This window comes from Muntiacus reevesi, chromosome 12 (genome assembly GCF_963930625.1).
Source record: "Muntiacus reevesi chromosome 12, mMunRee1.1, whole genome shotgun sequence".
Lineage (NCBI taxonomy): Eukaryota > Metazoa > Chordata > Mammalia > Artiodactyla > Cervidae > Muntiacus > Muntiacus reevesi.
Window position 1 is genome coordinate 18,458,602 of NC_089260.1, and position 18,639 is coordinate 18,477,240.

At 41.6% G+C, this 18,639-nt stretch overlaps 1 protein-coding gene across 2 annotated transcripts in view; it reads right to left on the minus strand.

The window, feature by feature from the left end:
• Positions 1 to 18,639, minus strand: part of NCALD (neurocalcin delta) — a 436,233-nt gene that overhangs the window by 283,002 nt on the left and 134,592 nt on the right. For both annotated transcript variants that reach the window (XM_065903347.1, XM_065903348.1), the window contains exon 2: positions 15,528 to 15,577. The gene's annotated coding sequence lies outside the window, so the exon portion shown is untranslated. The remainder of the gene's footprint in view (positions 1 to 15,527; positions 15,578 to 18,639) is intronic.

Here is an 18,639-nt window from a genome sequence, read left to right on the forward strand (position 1 = left end):
AACAAAACTCATTTATGCTAGGAGAGTCAAAGACTTTTGAACTTTAAGCCAACTGGTCATAGAATGAATAGCTTAGGATCATTTTGTTTGTTTGTTTGTTTGTTTTTTACTCTTTTATTTAGCATTTTCATGATTATAAAGAGAACAGCCAATATGACTGAAGACAAAGCCAGGCCAGACATTTTTCCAAGCTGGGAAAAAAGGGAATACAGTCGAGGCTGATAACAGGGAAAACTAATTAACTGATATAAATAAAACCTTTAAAGAGCATGATTTTATTTTATTTTTTTCAGGAGCCTTTTAGATGAAGGTAACTTTGCCCAAGACTCCATCACAAATATGGAGAGGAAAAGGGGAGCTAATGAAATAGGACAAAAGATCACAGCAAACAGGAGACTGACAGCCTCCACTGCATCACATTTAAAGATTTGATATAAAGTATTTCACAGAGATAGTCCACCAGGAAAAGGAAAAATCAAATATGAATTTATGTTACCAAGAATGCAATCTTCTGGGCACTCCCAATTCATCACTCACTAAAAACCCTCAGCCAAAGAAAACATTTTCAGGTCCCTTTGCTGAAATTGCTGCAACCGATCTATTTTCAGCTCTGTTCCTCTGAATCTCACAGCAGAAGCTCTGAAATGATCCTGGGGCCAAGTCTGGTTAAAAGTTGCCAGGTGCATTTAAGATGGTCTTGTTGCTTTGCTTTCATTTTCAAATAATCTGCAACTGAGGGTACCCAGCCAGAGTGAATTCTTTCCCAGAAGCGGGCCTCGCTACCTCTTGGTCATCTGGGTCTATTTTCATTAAATAATCATACACAAATAATCAATGAACAACTGGAAATGATTGCTTAGTAATTACATTTAGCTCCAACAGAAACAGCCTGTTAAGGCAATAAGAGCATACACATTATGGCGGCCATCTTTAACTCTGAAAATGCCAGTTTGGACAATCAACAAGGCAGGCTATGCTGGCCACTGTCCTCCTTCAAGCTGCGGAGGTCAAATTCAGGCCTCATGTCACGGTAAAGGCAATGCCTTGCTCACCACACAGTGAGGCTAGGAGAACTGGAGAAAATCTAGGTCTATGCACTAAGAAACTTCAGAACAGGCTAAGGGAGTAGCAAGTTTTTAAAACAATAAAATCGGCTCTGCTCAATACACTGTAATAACCTCAATGGGAAAAGAATGTGAAAAAGAGATACATGTCTATGTATAACTGAATCACTTTGCTGTACCCCTGAAACTAACATGACGTAAACAACTATACTCCAATATAAAGTAAATTTTTTAATTAAAAAAAAAATAGCTCTATAGAAAATGGATTTGCTCATAAATTTCATGCACCTACATTGAATTTCCTCTAAATATAATGCACAAGTAATCATTTCAGGGGTTCAAATAGCAAAGAAAAACACACTTGCCAGTTATTCCCCAGCCCCCTTTAAACACCCACAACCCTACCCACCTCTCCTGCCCCCGTGTCATCTATACCGTTGGCTTCCTGTTGGGTTTAACTAATGGGGGCACCAGACACAGATGGGAGAGCTGCAGGGAGAGCAATGAGGTGTCGTTTTCCCTTCTCTCTGCCGTTTCACTTCAGTGTCTTTACAGCTGGGTTTCCTGTCTAGTGACCCTGTTGCCAACCCTCACCACTCCACTGTTTGCTCCTTTTGTCCCTTGCCCTGGAGATGGCAAGGGCCCATTGCTACTGGTTCCTGGAAGCTAGGCCACCCCTTGTCTGTTCTCATAACCCTGCCCACGGGTTTGCAATAGTCCCTCCATTAAACTCTCTTCATTCAAACCCTCTGAGGTGAATTCTGTTTCCTGCCAAGATCCCAATGCAAAATAAATCCCACTCTGCAAAATAAATACAAAAGTACTTGTTTTCTCACTGAAGACGGTGAGCAAACGCCAAAGACCAGTATGTATAAGAAAAGCACATAAGCAAAACAAACCTCCACCAAGCTTTCTGTTTTGGCAAACTTGATGTATTTAATGTCACACTTAATGTCAAAAATAGCACAATTTGACTATTATTCCTCCATACTAACTTATACTCCTTTTCTGAAATGAAGGGAGAAAAAAATCTCACCCATTCACTTCCATCATCAAAAACAACCTCCACTGGATAAACCCCAGGAAAGCCTCCTCCTATAGACTAGTGATTCTCCAGAAGTCCCATGAATGCTTAAGAAAGATGAATTGTTTTTTTCCCCATTCTTATCCTTCTGCAATTGCATAAAGAAGAGGACCATTTTCTGAGTCTTTTCTTTTGGTGCCCAGAATTTAATTCTCTATACTGCAGAAGGGGTGATGATATGGCCTTTCACAAACTAGAGCCAAGTATAACAAAATGGGTGGGGTGGAATAAAAGCACTGTTTTATCCAAATTGTAGAAGGCTATATCTCAGATGGTAGTTCTTTTTCTTCAGTCTAGATATTTATTTATTTAGCTGGAGGCTACAGTTCTTTTATTTTCATTAACCTACCTAAAGAATGTTTGTGGAATTTGCAACATATTGATCAATTGTACAGTTTCTGAGTCTAAATGCACTGTTTTTGTTGCATCCTTTTTTTTTTATTTATTAAGCTACAGGGCCCTACTAACATAGGAGCTGTGAAATAATAAGCAGAGCACATGTTCTAACCCAGGCATAATTAACTAATCAGACTCTCTCTCCTGCATATTGCTTTAACACAGGACTGGTTATTCTCACCTCACCCCCTCACTATATCCATTCTCCAGATCCATTCTGCATCCTTCTCTTCTCTGCCCAGCAACTGTATTGTCCATCCCCTGCCCTCTGGCTTCCGGTGAAGTCTCGCCAATGGGAGGCAACCATCAGGAGCTCCAAGGCGAAGACAAAGACACATGTCCTCCGCACACTGGGGGCGAACGTTCTGGCAGTGACTGGTTTTCCAACTACACATCCATGACTACTACTGCACCAGCTCACCCGTCCCAAAGAGAGGACAGCTTTCACTGCCAAAAGCTCCCGGCTGTCTTGATAACTCTTATTTGTTTCCTTCACCCTTCCCATATCTCCGTAAATAGCACTTTGGCTAAATTCTTCCCAGGCTCCTCCAGAATGTGCCTTCGGCTTTGGGCTCTGTCCCAGACTGACGGGATGAAAAGCACAAGGTCCCCCCTTAGGCAAGGGGAGGTTCCCCAGGTTTCTGACCACTTGTTAGGTGTGCCTAGGGTTCGTCCCTGGCTTTAGAAGAACAGTGGATTTCGCTTTCTAGTGTCTGAGAACCACCTGGGGGCTTATTAAAAATGCAGGAAAGACTAAGAAACCACCACAGATAAGACAGGATTAAGAAGACCGGATAACTACATGTAATGTGATATCCTGGATTAAAGAGAAAAAGGACAACAATGACAAAACTGATGAAATTTGGGAAAAGTCTGTAGCTTTGTTGTTAATTTATCAAATACGTTCTGGTTATGTAAGGAGTTAACATTCAGGGAAGCCAGGTGCAAGAAACACAGGAAGTTTCTGTACCATTTTACTTTTCTAGACATATAAAATTATTCCAAAATATCAATAAAATGCTTATTTAAAAAAAAAAAAAAGCAGACTTCCAGACCCTGCCCCAGACCCCATGAATCAGAATTTTGGCAGTGGATATTTAAACCAGATGGCTTGAGGACTAAACTTTGAAAATCACTGCCCCTAAAAGACTTGGAAACTATTATCTCAGGTTGAGATAAGGATGGAAACAATTGTTTATGATGCCAAATTGCAGCACAATTACTTGACTATTTAAAGAAAAGAGCCAATCAAAGCTTTGTCAAAGTTCACCTTCTATTCCTGTTAATTAGAATGATTCATCCCTCGACCAGTCTCCCTGTTTAGTTTCCTGCTTAAAAACACTTGAAAAGGTACAGGTAATTTATAGGACCAAGCAAAGAGTGTGACAGTAAAGCCCTTTCACTTCCTCCTCCCTCTGAGATTGTGGGTTTTTTTTTTTTTTTTTTTTTTTTTTTTTTGCAGTATGCATCCTTTCTATTTTCCCCAACTTTGAGTTTCCAAAAGAGCAGGGCCAACCAAATAGACTGCTGGACAGTGATTTTCTGCATCTTTTTCACAGTGGGTTACTCTGTTTCTCTAAGTTTTAAGCTCCCTGAAGGCAGGGACTCTATTTTCAGTTTCTTCTGTGTTTCTCTACAGCTTTACTGAGGGTTCTTCATCCACTGTTTGATGGATTGACAACCTGTACTTCCCCACTGTTCTCGTATCTTTGCCTAATTATTTTAGATATAATTATTATTATGCCATTGGAACGTATAAGAAGGGGATGGGTGGAAATGAAAATGTTGGCATTATTGCATGCTAAGTCTCTTCAGTCATGTCCAACTCTTTGCAACCCCGAGGACTATAGACTGCCAGGCTCCTCTGTCCATGGGATTCTCCAGGCAAGAATACTGGAGTGAGTTGCCATTTCCTTCTCCAGGGGATTTTCTGGGCCCAGGAATAGAACCCCCATCTCCTGCATTGGCAGGTAGATTCTTTACCACTAGCGCCACCTGGGAAGCCATTATTATTATCTGGCTACTCAACAAAAATGTTTATTGAGAATCTACTACATGCTAAGCACTATTCTAGGCACTGGGGATCTAGCAGTGAATAAAATAATCTCAGGACTGCCCTAGTGGTCCAGTGGTTAAGACCCCACACTTCCAACTCACAGGGCATGATGGGTCTGATTCCTGATTGGCAAACTAAGATCTCACATACCATACAGCTTAGCTAAAAAAAAATTTTTTTTAAATCTCCACTTTAGGCAGCTTAAAGTCAGACCAGGGAGATAGACTATTAAGCAGATAACTGCCAGAGAAGCTATCAGTTTTCCCTTGCCATCCTCACACTTCGCTTATCACGATAGCAACCTGAAGAGGAATTAGGAAGAGGAGGGTAGCTTCTAGTTCCTGGTCTACCTCTCGTAAGAACTGATTTTAAAGGAGGCACACATCTTTCTGGGGGCTTCCTTGGTGGCTCCAATGGTAAAGAATCTGCCTGCAATTCAGGAGACCCGGGTTCAATCCCCTGGTTGGGAGGATCCCCTGGAGGAGGGCATGGCGACCCACTCCAGTATTCTTGCCTGGAGAATTCCATGGACAGAGTTGCCTGGTGGGCTATGGTCCATAGGGTGGCAAAGAGTCGGACACGACTGAAGTGACTTAGCACACACAACTTACACCTTTCTGACCTTCAATACACTCATTTCAAAAAATGGGAATTTCAAAAAAAAAATCTACCTTCCTCGGGTCATTAAAAAACTCAAATAACAATGGATGTGAAAGTGTTTTGAAGACTGTAAAGTGTTATACAAATGTCAAGCAATAGAAAGTAATGACTTAAACAGTCCCTGCTTACTAACTCTGAAACAAAAAGCTAGTGGTCCAGTGGTCTTTCCATTAAGCAGAAATCTCAGACAATAAGAATTTATAAAAGGCAGTCCTTTCAAAGAAGGAAGCTCTGTTGCTTTGGCGTTAGCAATTAATCAGAATTACATTAACATCAAATAACTCGGTCAGAGGGAAGAAGTCGCCTATGAAGAAAGCAGGCCTGTCATTTTATTCACAGCAGACCCATCCTGGCTCCACTCTTCTTGAATAAACCGGACTCAGTTACTGCAACTCTTGTCTGAAATTCAAAGGGATTTCTTAGCCAGAGCCATTCAACATTTCTATTTTATTCCAAGAGAAGCTTCCAGATCAGAGATGAAAGAAAAGCTTCTCCAAGTCAGTGCTAGAGCATATAAACCGGTGAAGAGTTTTCCGTGAATGTCTTTGAGAAGATGATGCTTGGAGAGAAGTTTTGGAAATGAGATTTGCTGTTTCAGATACACACAGTGTCTATTCTGAGTTTCCAGGTAGAAAATGGCCTCCTGGAGCAGTTTTACCATCTTCCTGTCTGGAGAAGTCGATGGCCTTCTAAGGGCTCTCTTCAGATGCCATGGTAACGGCACGATTCTGGACAAGTCTGTTGTGTCTGGGGTACAGCTTAAGGAGCTTCAAAATGCTGCCTAAGAACATTCGCATGAGAGCCCTGTTGGTATGCTTGAACTGGACGCACAACACAAGCTCTCCGGGGACACACACCCTTGCAAGCCTTGACCGGGACAGTACTGGGGCAACCGAGTGACTAGAAGACACATCGCCACCAGCTCTCAGTGGGTGTGGGGCCCAGGGAGCCACAAGAATATACGGGAGTGATATAGGCAAGTTTTAGCTTGGTTTTTTTTAAACTTATTTATTTTTAATTGAAGGAAAATTGCTTCACAATATTGTGTTAGCCTCTGCTGTACATCAACATGAGTCAGTTCTAATGAGGCGGATGAACCTAGAGCCTATTACCCAGAGTGAAGTAAGTCAGAAAGGGAAAATCAAATATCGTATATTAACGCATATATACAGAATCTAGAAAGATGGTACTGATGTACCTCCTTACAGGCAACAGTGGAGACGCAGATATAGAGAACAGACTTATGGACACGGGCGGGTGGGATTGGGTAGGAAAGACGGAGAGAGTAACATGGAAATTTTAGTTTTTACTCCAAAATTTAAATTTTATCATCTAGTTTATACTGTGGCTTCAAGTGTGGAAGTCCTTCACAAAGATTACTTCAGCTAAATATAGATACAAGAAAAAGTCGACAGTTGACCATGGGGACAGTGATGGGATCAGAAAGAAGTTTAAGCTGTTCGTTTGGGTCTTCAAATGTACATCACCTGCGAAATCACAAAGAGCGAAAGGAGAACTGTCGGCCTATGAGAAGGAGGAGCGTTTGGCTTTCTGGGTAAGGCAGAATCACATCCAGCACAGGGGACTAGCGAGAGTCTCCTCAGGCCATCTCCCTAAAGATGATCCTTTCCCTTCACCCGGAAGTACTGAATAAGTGTCAGATGACGGAGACTTCCCCTTCACTGTGGTTGGTATACACGTGCGTGTTTACACTGTTGTCAGACTGTATCAGGAGTCACTTTGGAGCTTGCCATTTGCATGAACCGATGACTACCCCCCCCCCCAAATCATTTCTATATATGTGAAAGAAATTTGATCTATGACTCCAAAGAAAGCCCATGAGTAAGATGGACTTCTTCAGGAAATATTTAGGAAACACATGCTCCGAGAAACATGGTGAACCAGGAACTGAAGGAGAAACAAAAGAAACGTCATACCTGCCCTTTTATACCCTCTGGTGGAGGAGACAAGACAGACTCACTGGAAAGAGTCAGATAGCATTTTGTTCTCTTTCTCTTGCCTCTTAGCCACTCCCCATTTCTTTATTGGCCTAATGGAGTCCTCTTGGCCTCAGCTTCCACCCATCATGTCCATGAACCACTTTCTCCATCTTCATGATACCCCTGTCCAACCCCACAGACACACCTTGGCCTCCCTTCCTCCTGTACCCAACAGGAGATGATTATGCTCTTTCCATAGACCCCTCAATATCTCTGTTCTCTTTCCATCCCACTCCTGGATAATCCTGTATTCCATGTTCTCTGCTTTAACACTCTTAGAGAAAAGCCATGTAACCGTGAAGATGCCTTCGATGAAACAATGATGAAAGGACCACTGGAGAATGTTGATTCCTTAATTAGAATGTAAGTTCCTTGAAGGAGGGACTGTGTCTCACGCTGCTTTGTTAAGTTCAAGGACACCTCAGCAGGCTCAATAAATCCTTGCTGCAATGAATTGATACCAAAAACAAAAAAATCAGAAAAGAAGGGTCCGTACTCATACTCACACAAATAAGACTTTTTTAAACTTTCGCACATGGTTTATGTGCAAATAAACACAGCTATTCCAAAATAAAGCATTCAACCAAAGAGCCTTAAAAAAATAGCTGCCAAAAGTTAAATCTGGTGGAGTTCAGAGCTGTAAATCTCTTCAAATTTCTTTTATAATTCAGAATTGTTACAACTGAAGTTGGTTCTTTCTGGTAATTAAAGCAACATAGTGAGATCTCACTACACTCCATGGCAAACCACCTCTAAACTTCACCAAGCAGCAGCCTTCCTCAGGTCGTATCTGTATTTTGCCCAGGGGAAAATGAAAGGGTGTCTCCACATTAGCCAGAAAGGCAAATATCAAAGGAATCCCGAAACAGCATGTTTCAAAGAGAAGACAGCATCCTATGAGGTTCCCTGTGAGGTGTCAGATTTCAGTGGGATGTTGCTGCCTGAATGTGAACCCCGGGGTCTCTGAGGCCTCACTGGAATGCAGAACGCCCTTCCCGCCCACCAGCAGCAGCGCTGGCGGGGACCACCGCTCCACCAAGCCAGCTGCACCACAGGCCACGATCCTCACACCTGCTTGGCCGGACCAAGCCCAAATGTCACCCGATGAATCCCACAGATGTAATAATATCTGGCAAGAGGCTGATTGGACAGCACACGATGTCACTTCCTCTAATTAAGGAACACTCGAGAAAACCAAAATAGCCACAAAGCACTGTCAGCAAAGCAATCAGCAGCAACCATTAGCCGTCAGCGCAGTCCTGAGCTGAGCTTTGCGGAGGGAGCAAGGCTGGTGGTTTCGAGAAGAGCGGCCCGAACGGACCCTGCTGCACGCTGAGGGCTTCTGCGGCAAAACCCTCCGGCTGGGAGCGGAGGTGGGGCGGGGGGTGCGGGGGTGGAGGCAGCAGTTTGTCGGTTGGTTTTTGTGCAGCAGCAAAGGGGCCGTCATAAAGAATCCTGCAGCAAGCGGCCCGAGCAGCTAGAAGTCTGCTGGCTGCAGCCCAATGCTGTTTACTTGCCCTGAATCACCCTTCCTCTTCTCAACCTGAAACAATTCTAAAAACCTTTCAGATCTATAAGAGGTTCACTCCATCTCCTTTTCAAGAGTTTCACAACCTCAACACATGTGAATTCTCCCTTTTCTCAACTATCGCAAGAGAGTACTATCGATTTTACAAGGTCATTAGAAATAGAAGTTGGGGGAAATATTGGGTTGGACAAAAGGTTCGTTTGGGTTCAGACCATCTTGTGGAAAACATGTTATGAAAAAAAGGTGTTTCCATAAGATGTATCCATAACATCTTATGGAAAAACCCGAACAAAGCTTTTGACCAACCCAATATATAAAGAAATAAATATAACACAATTGTCTTAATATACAATAAGACATTGTGTGTGTGTATGTGTGTGTGTGACACACATATATATTTAACAATTATTAGGAGGGGCATCATTCTCTCCATCCCAGCATTCCTACCTGGGCACATAAAACAAAATTGTTTGTCTTCTTAAAACTGTTGGAAGGTAACCTCTACCCTTCACAACATCCCTTCGCTCCTCCTCAAGGGAGTGACTCCTTGAATTGCTCAGACTGAGTGAGGGAAAGTACATGGAGGTCTGGACATCTTCCCATCTCTCTATTTCTGGCCTCAGCAGCATGTATTTTTCTTTCCCATGAAAGAAATCTTCAGCAATAAAAGTAATAGGATACCTGGTTCTAGTTGATCTTGTCCATAATTTAAGCTCATCCTCCAATCTAGGATCATCGGAAATGAAGCTGATATTTAGCTCCCTGTCTGATATCTGCATCTAGTTCTCTACCCATAGCAAACCCAGTCCTGACTTCTTTTGCACCAACAGTATGCCCAACTCTAAGACATATTTCCTAGGCTTCCCTGCAGCTAAGGGTGACCACTGAGATTAAAGCATAATTCACTGGTCCTGGGAAACCAGGGCAACTCTTCACTTGGGCTCACTCAGCTAAGAGGCATGACCTTGTGCCCCTCTCTGTCCATCTGCTTGGAATACTTCCGAGATATGTTAAAAGAAGTTAATGATATAGCCAGAACTCTTTGACTTGATGTCTCTCACGAAGGCATGTGGGGTTGGGGTCGTAGGGAAGGGACAAGGGGAGGGGAAGGGAAGGGCCTCAAAATACTGGGATACAAAAGCAAAGGTAAAGACAAAAGGAAAGCAGATGGTATAATCCGGCAATTTTGGCTAATATTCCTGATGAAATCAAAGGAAAGACAACAAATTAAGAAATAGGATAAATTAAAATTAAATGTAAATTTTTAAATTTACATTTTATTAACTTTAAATCAATTAAATGCAAAATCTATTGCAAGTTGAGAAAAAAATAGAGAAAACTAAAATTCTGGCAGCACAGCCCCATCACTGCATCAATAAAATACTCAAAGTTGGAAAGATTCAAAAGTTAAGGGTCTCTTGGCAAGAACTTTGTTAAAGGGCTGGGTCCTTGCTAGAACCCTTTAGGCCAGGCTGTGAAGCATCAATAGAAATTTCATGGAACAACCTGTTGTTTGAGCTGAACCCAAGGTGGAGAGGAAGACAGAACTGACCCGAGGAGGCAGACTTCAAAAATCTAAGAAACCCCTTTTTTTTAAGAGGAAGCAACAGAAAAATCCCTGCTACAAGAAAGACTCAAGGCTGTTGAGTGCTAGCAACACAAAGCTCAAAAAAGTATTTGAAACTAAGAAGCTTTAAATATGCATATCAGTGATAATTGTTCAATTAGATTCAATAATTTAACTAGAAAAAAAATTTTTATGTTCTAATTTAAATATGTGTGCGCCATAAGCCGGTATATTCTTAAAGTAGGGTTACTTTCACAATATTTATTTTGACTTTGAAGGATCTTAATCTCATTATGAAAAGCACAGTTGGCAAAAAAAAAGCAGCAGCAGAAAGAAAGTAAAGAAACAGTGATTGTGTGAAACACCCCTTCTCAAAGTGCACATGATTCCCTCAGGGATCTCGTCAAAATGCATATCCTGATTCATCAGGTCTGAGCGTGGGACCTGCGATTCTGCACTTCTAACAAGCTCTCAGGTGATCCTGGAGCTGCTGGTCCTGCTCTGATGGCAGAACAAGGGACTCTCGGGCCTAGGATCCTGCGCTGACACAAAGAGGTCTGCTACCATTGCAGTGAGCGTTCCCACCCAAGCCACCTACAGAAGCAGCAGGAACTGAAGGCCACGAAGAGGAACAGGAGCACGGGCAGAGCCCCAAGGCCTGCCCAAGACTGAGGCTGCACCAGAAGAACAGGGGAGCCCCCCACATGGCCACAGCTTTGCCCTGAGTGTGGAGGGTCCTCTGAAAGCTGAGGACAGAGTCTAGACAGTGAGAAAAACTCTCTGGCACACCAGGCCACACACTAAGCATGAGGTGACTTCAGTCCACGACTGGAAAACTTTGCAGTCTGGTGGGCGAGAGAAAGTGACAACAATCAGTAGTCCGACCCCACCCAAGCTCCCGACTACTAATCTCATCAACTGCCAACAGAGGACTAAACCACTGTTACACTAACCATCCTGCAAAAGAAGCTGCCCATTTCTGGGTGGCAATATTATCGCTTTTATTGCCTACTGCTCTTCTACCAACAACACCCAATCAAAATTAAGAAGACATTCAAAAGACCAAGATAAAGCAACCCGTTGTTAAAATAAAGCCACCAATGGAACTAGACAGAGAGATGACCCAGATACTAGAATAATCAGAGACTTTAAAATAGCTTTGATTGGGACTTCTCTGGTGGTCCAGTGGTTAAGACTGTGAGCTTCCACTGCAGGGGGCAAAGGTTTGATCCCTGGTCAGGGAACTAAGATTCTGCATGCCAGGGCCAAAAAATAAAATAAAAATGTCTTCTCCAAAGAAGACACACAGATGGCCAATAAACCCATGAAAAGATCTCAGCATCCCTCAGTACTAGAGAAATGCAAATCAAAACTACATTGAGGTATCACCTCACACTGGTGTGAATGGCCATCATCAAAAAAATCTACAAAGAATAAATGCTGGAGAAGTCCAATGCTATAGTCCATGGGGTCGCAAAGAGTCGGACATGACTGAACTGAGGACATGGAAGCAATCTAGATGTCCATAGACAGAAGAGTAGATAAGGAAGTTGTGGTACCTATACACAATGGAATATTACACAGCCATAAAAATGTACATATACACAGCAGAATATTACTCAACCATTTGACTCAGTTCTAATACAGTGGATGAACCTAGCCTATTATACATAGTGAAGGAAGTCAGAAAGGGAAAAACAAATATCGTATATTAATGCATATATATGAAATCTAGATGGTACTGATGAACCTATCTGTAGGACAGCAATGAAGACACAGACTTGTGGACACAGTGTGGGAAGGAGAGGGTGGGATGAACTGAAAGAGTAGCATTGAAACATAAACACTATCATATGTAAGATTAGATAGCCAGTGGAAATTTGCTATATGACACAGAGAACTCAGATTTGGTGCTCTGTGACAACCTAGAGTGGTGGGAAGGGGTGGGAGGTAGGAGGGAGGTCCAAGAGGGAGGGGACATACATACATCTAGGGCTGATTCATGTTGATATATGCCAGAAACCAACACAATGTGCTGTGCCAAGTCACTTCAGTCATTTCCAGCTGTTTGCGACCCTGTGGACTATACCCCACCAGGCTCCTCTGTCCATGGGATTCTCCAAGCAAGAATACTGGAGTAGGTTGCTATTTCCTCCTTCAGGGATTTTCCCAACCCAGGGATCAAACCTGCATCTCTTACATCTCGTGCATTGGCTGAGGTTCTTTACCACTAGCGCCACCTGGGGATTGTAAAGCAATTATCCTCCAATTAAAAATTAACTGAAAGCTTTTTTAAAAGCTATAAAATTTCTAGAAAAAAAAAAAAGAACATCTTTGTATTTTTGGTTTAGCAAGGATTCCTTAGGACACAAAACTGATGTCCAGCAAAGAAAAAAATTGATAAGCTGAACTTCATGAAAATTAAAAAATTCTGCCCTTTGAATGATGCAATCCACAGGCTGAGAAAAAGTATTTGAAAGGCACACATTTGATAAAGGATTTGTATCTGGAATATATTTTATTATAGCTCAGAAATGAAAAGATAGATGACTTAATTTTTAAATTGGGTGACTGATTTGAGCAGACACCCCACCAAAAAAGACATGCGGATGGCAAAGAAGCACATGAAAAGATGTTCAACATCATTAATGATTAGGGAAACAAGAACTAGAGTTGTGAGATAAAACTACACATCAACTCATATTGCCCAAATTATGGAGACTGATTATACCAAGCTCTGGAGAGACTGTGTGTGTACTAAGTCACTCAGTCGTGTTTGACTCTTTGCAACTCTGTGGACTGTAGCCCGCCAGGCTCCTCTGTTCATGGGATTCTCCAGGCAAGAACACTGGAGTGGGGTGCCATCTACTCCTCCGAGGATCTTCCCAACCCAGGGATTGAACACGAGTCTCTTATATCTTTTGCATGGTTCTTTACCACTAGCGCCATCTGGGGAGAGACCAGGGGGCAACTAAAACATCATATATTGCTGAATGGAATGCAAAATGGCACAATCACTTTGGGAACAGCTGGAGGGCTTTTTTTGTATAATGTTAAACATATACCTGCTACACAGTATATGACCCAATAAACCTACACCTAGTAATTTACCCAAGAGAAATTAAAACATACACACATACAAAGACTTACAAAGTGAGCAATTATAATAACTTTATTCATAAGAGCCAAAAACTATAAATAATCCAAATGTTTATCAATTGGTGAATGGATAAACAAATTGTGGTCCATCCACACAATGGAATTCTACTCTAAAAAAAAGAACAAACAACTGGTACTGCAACACAGGGATGAATTTTTGAGATTCTTTCAGATTTTTTTAAAAAGAAATCTGAAACAAAAGTCTACATACTCTATGGCTTCATTTATATATTCTAAAAAAAGAAAAAAATCTAGGGACAAAAATCAGATGAGTGATTGTTACTCTCAGAGGTTGGGTATGTTCTGCATCTTGATTGTGGTGGTGGTTATAGAACTGTTCAAGCTTATCAAACCATCAATTTCAAAAGAATGAATTTTACTGTGTGTTCATTGTACCTTAGTGAGCCTAACCAAAATAAACAAATAGATAAACAGAGCTATGACCAAAGGATGGCTCCTGATCAAGTTCATGTCCACATGGAAAAAATTCAATCTTGACCCTCTACCTTCCATCGCACACACAATAAAACCAATTCCAGATGTATTGTGGCTCAAATGTAAAAGAAAAGTAATATAACTTTCAGATGAAAACATGCAACTTTTTTGTGATCTTAGAATAAGGCCAAGGTTTCTTAAATAAGTACAATAGTGCCAACCACAAAGGGGAAAAATGGATAATTTACACTGTTTTAAAGGAATTTCTATCCAGAAAAAGAGTGAAAAGGTAAACCACAGGGAAAAAAAAGTAGATATTTACAACATATATATTCTACCAAGACCTCAAATCCAGAACACATATTATTAAAAATATCTATAATTCAATAAGATATATCAACAAAGCAATCCAATTTTTTCCAGAAGACCTGAATAAGCACTTCTCCTTTTTAAGACTAGAAAGGGCTTTTCACAAAACAAGATATACAAATAGTCAATTAACATATGAAAAAGTACCCAACTTCATTAGTCTACAAGCAAACACAGAACTACAGTGACACTGTAATACTTCACACCCATTAGTACAAACTAAATAATCAAACAAAACAGAAAATACTTTGTATTGAAAAGGATACAGAGCAATCAGAACTCTCATATACTCCTGGTTAGTGGGTAAATTTTTAAATTAACACAATCATTTTGAAAAACTGATATTATCTGCTAAAACTGAATGTATACTTACCCCCCAATCCAGAGATTCCCTTGCTGCGTACATATCCAACAGAGAGTGAATATATAACCAAAAACAAAATTTGTCAAAACTGACTCAAGAAGAAATCAGAAAATGTAAATAAGTCAGAAATTAAATGAGCACGTAAAAATTCTCCTTTCAAAGAAAACAACAGGACTCAAATGTTTTACTCCCTTTATCACCAAACATTCAAGTAGCAAGTAATTCCAATATTTTGAAAACTATTCCTGGCAAGGAAAAACCAGAAAAGAAAATTGTATCCAATCTCAGGACTAAAACCAAATCTTAGCTAAATATAGAAAGGATAATGCATCATGACCAAGTTGGTTTTATCTTAGCATGCAAGGTATTTGATATTAGAAAGTCAATTAATAGAAATTACTATAAACAGAAAAAGAATAAAAATCATTTTATCAGCTTAGTGGATTAGAAAAGCATTCAATAAAATTCAATACCCGAAATAATTAATTTGCTTTTAGCAAATGAGGAATAGAAAAAAAACTTCTTAAACTCATATAGACTATTGTTAAAGTAACTTCATCAAATGATTTAACAGTTTGCCTACTGTTGGACATTTCAGTTCTCTTGTTTTGCTTTATCTGGCAAGTATAGTTTATGGTGTGATGAACACCTTTGTGCATGTTGATCTAACTTCTCTGTGCAAGTTGTCTAACTTCTCTATGTTTCAATTTCCACCTGTATAACATGTAAATAAACCTAACTTACAGGGTTGTTGCAGGGATTAAATAAGATGTTGGATTTTGGTCTCAGGAAATCTTGGGGAAAGTCATGGTTTATAAATCTGAGGAAATCTGTTCTGCATTTACCTGGCAGAGGATCTCTCAAAGCACACTGCAAGCTCAAATCAGAAGTCACTCTGTCAAAAAGAAAGAAACTTATTGTTATAGGTTATCAGCAACTAAGGATATAATATCTGAGGAAGGCTGTCAGTGATGGGGACTGTTTGGTACAGGATTCTCTTGCATCATTTGATATCTCCTCCCCCTCCCAGCTACCACATCTCTTATCCAGTGAAGATGACTACCACCACATTCCCTTCATCTGCCCTTGATCTACAGCATTCCATTTTGAAAGCAACCAGAGTGAAGTCCTAAAACTTGAGCATGACACACCACACCCCTCCTGACACCCCTCCCATAAGCCCCTCTTATCCATGGGATGAAGGCCGAGTGCCCTGGCATGACTTGGCCCTTGGTCGTCTGGGGCCTGCCTACTTCTCTAGCGTGTCTCTCAGCCCCGTCCCACGGTCTGGGCTCCCGCTACGCTGGACTTGCTTCAGCCTCTCCTTGCCAGGTCCCAGCTTTCACAGATGGTTCCCTCTGCCAGGACTACCCTCCCCTTCCCGAGCTCACCTCCACCTGGCTAACTCCTACTCATCTTTCCGTCCTCCGCTTAAGTGTCACTTCCTCGCTCGGGTCATCTGCTCCCCTTGACCATGTTAAGCTCCTCCATTTATACTTTCAAAAAAACCTGCAAGTCTTCTCTATCATATCATACATGCAACTACCTATTCAATATATCTTGTCTTCCCTGTGAGTCCAGTGATCATATCTGCTTTGCTCACGGCTGTGCCCCCATGTCAATCCCAGTACTGGTCTCACAGTAGACATTTAATAAATATTTATTGAGTCAAAGAATTACTAAACTTATTCCTCAGTTCTTAGCTTTCCAATTCATCTTTTGATTCATAATGATAATTTAATCAACTTCCTACTTCTTTACCATATTTCATTGATTAAGATTCACTGGTTATGACAGACAATGCTATTTTATGTAACATTAGGAAAGAAGACAATGGCTGCAAGTTAAACTGTGATACAAAAGTAAGATTAAGAATTTTTATCTTGTATTTACTGAAAAGGCTCTATTAGGCTTACTAATAGAGTAAGTGGGTTTTATTATACTCATAAAAAAAGGAAAATGTAAAAATGTTAGTGAAATAAATCAGTTAGGTGCTCCAATTTAATTTGATTTAGACATCACATTCAAAACCCATCCTTCTGACTCACTTTTGTCACAGGGTTCAATGACTGTGTTTTTCCACACAGTATTGTCGTCTTTGCACCAAGGAACTTAGTGATGCAGCATGTCTTAAAAGAGTATTGCATTTGGAATTTCCTTCTAAGTTTCTGATGCCTTTCCACAGTGTTGATGCTGGCAAGAAAATCTTACTAAGAAGTGCCAGCAGAAGACTTCAGTCAGCACCTAGGACCACATTCCTCTCTCCGGTGATCATGGAACGGACCGCGGACTGAAACAATGAGCGGTTTCCCTCATCTTGTGCCCCCAGAACTACCAAGTTCGTGCATGCACAGGAAATGCAGCTTCAGCACAGCCATCGCCTGACCAGTTGCAATAAAAGATGCTTTTGGTGTCAGACACATCCGGGCATCAGAGTATTAAAATGTGAGAAAAATAAAGCATGTCTTAGAAGCAATGAAATATGAGAGGTAAAAAAAAAAAAAAAAAACTCTTCAAGAGAACCTGGGAAAGTTACTAAAAGGAAGAATGTGAATTCATTCTTTCCCTCTCCTTCCCTCTCTCTCTCTCTCTCTCACACACACACACACACTCAACACTCACTCATGGTCAGAGGCATGACCAGCAGCTCTGATTCCTCGCCTGCTGGGGCTGGGAGGGTGCAGGAGGCATGAGCCGAAAGAGGGTCGGGCGGAGCCCGAAGCAGCCCCGCCCTGAAGCAGGTGCTTCCCTGCTGGAGGAAGGAGGTGTTTCCTTCCTTTCTGCCAACCAAGCCGCGCCCCCATGGACAGTGTCCTCCCAGAGGGACTCCGTTCTCTAACTACTTTTTAACCTATTCAAATAACTTTTGTGCTTATTTTTTCTGGTTAAAAAAATAATAACATAAAATCGACCTTCTTACAATTTTAACTGTGTAATACAGTCTGGTTCATCACTGGCGCGATGCTGTACGGCAGATCTCTAGAGCTCATTCATCTTGCACAACTGAAATGTCATGCCCATTGAAGAGCAGCTCCCCTTTTTCTTCTCCCCCAGCCCCTGGTACCCACCACTCTGCCTTCTGCTTCTATGAGTTTGAACGTTTTGATAGCTTGGGTAAGTAGAACCATGCAGTACTGGCTAATTTCACTTGGCATAACATCCTCAAGGATCATGCATGTTATTGCATCTGACAGGATCACCACTTTTTGAAGGCTAAATAATATCCCATTATGTGTGTACACCACATGCGTGCATGCATGCTCAGTCGCTTCAATTGTGTCTGCCTCTTGAGATCCTATGGAGAAAGCAATGGCAACCCACTCCAGTACTCTTGCCTAGAAAATCCCATGGACGGAGGAGCCTGATAGTCTACAGCCCATGGAGTCGCTAAGAGTCGGACACGACTGAGCGACTTCACTTTCAATTTTCATTTTCATGCATTGGAGAAGGAAATGGCAATCCACTCCAGTGTTCTTGCCTGGAAAGTCCCAGGGATGGGGGAGCCTGGTGGGCTGCCATCTATGGGGTCGCACAGAGTCGGACATGACTGACGCGACTTAGCAGCAGCAGCTTGCAATCCTGTGGACTGTAACTCGCCAGGCTCCTCTGTCCATGGGATTCTTTAGGCATGAATACTGGAGTGGGTTGCCATGCCCTCCTCAAGGGTATCTTCCCGACCCAGGGATCAAATGAACATCACCCATATTTCTTGTATTGCAGGCGAACTCTTTCCCCACTGAGCCACCTGGGAAACCCCATATACCACATAAAATAACACTTAAAAGGACATAGCTTTTAATAAATGGAAGTTTCTTAGAAATGTGTCATCACATTAGAGCAGAGCAGACTCTGGTGTCAAAGGTTTTTGTCATCCTCAGCCCAGCATTCCAGGGCCTCGGGATCTCAGCTTGTGAATACTCAGTCATGGCTGGGAAAAGGATGAGGAAAGGGACACCA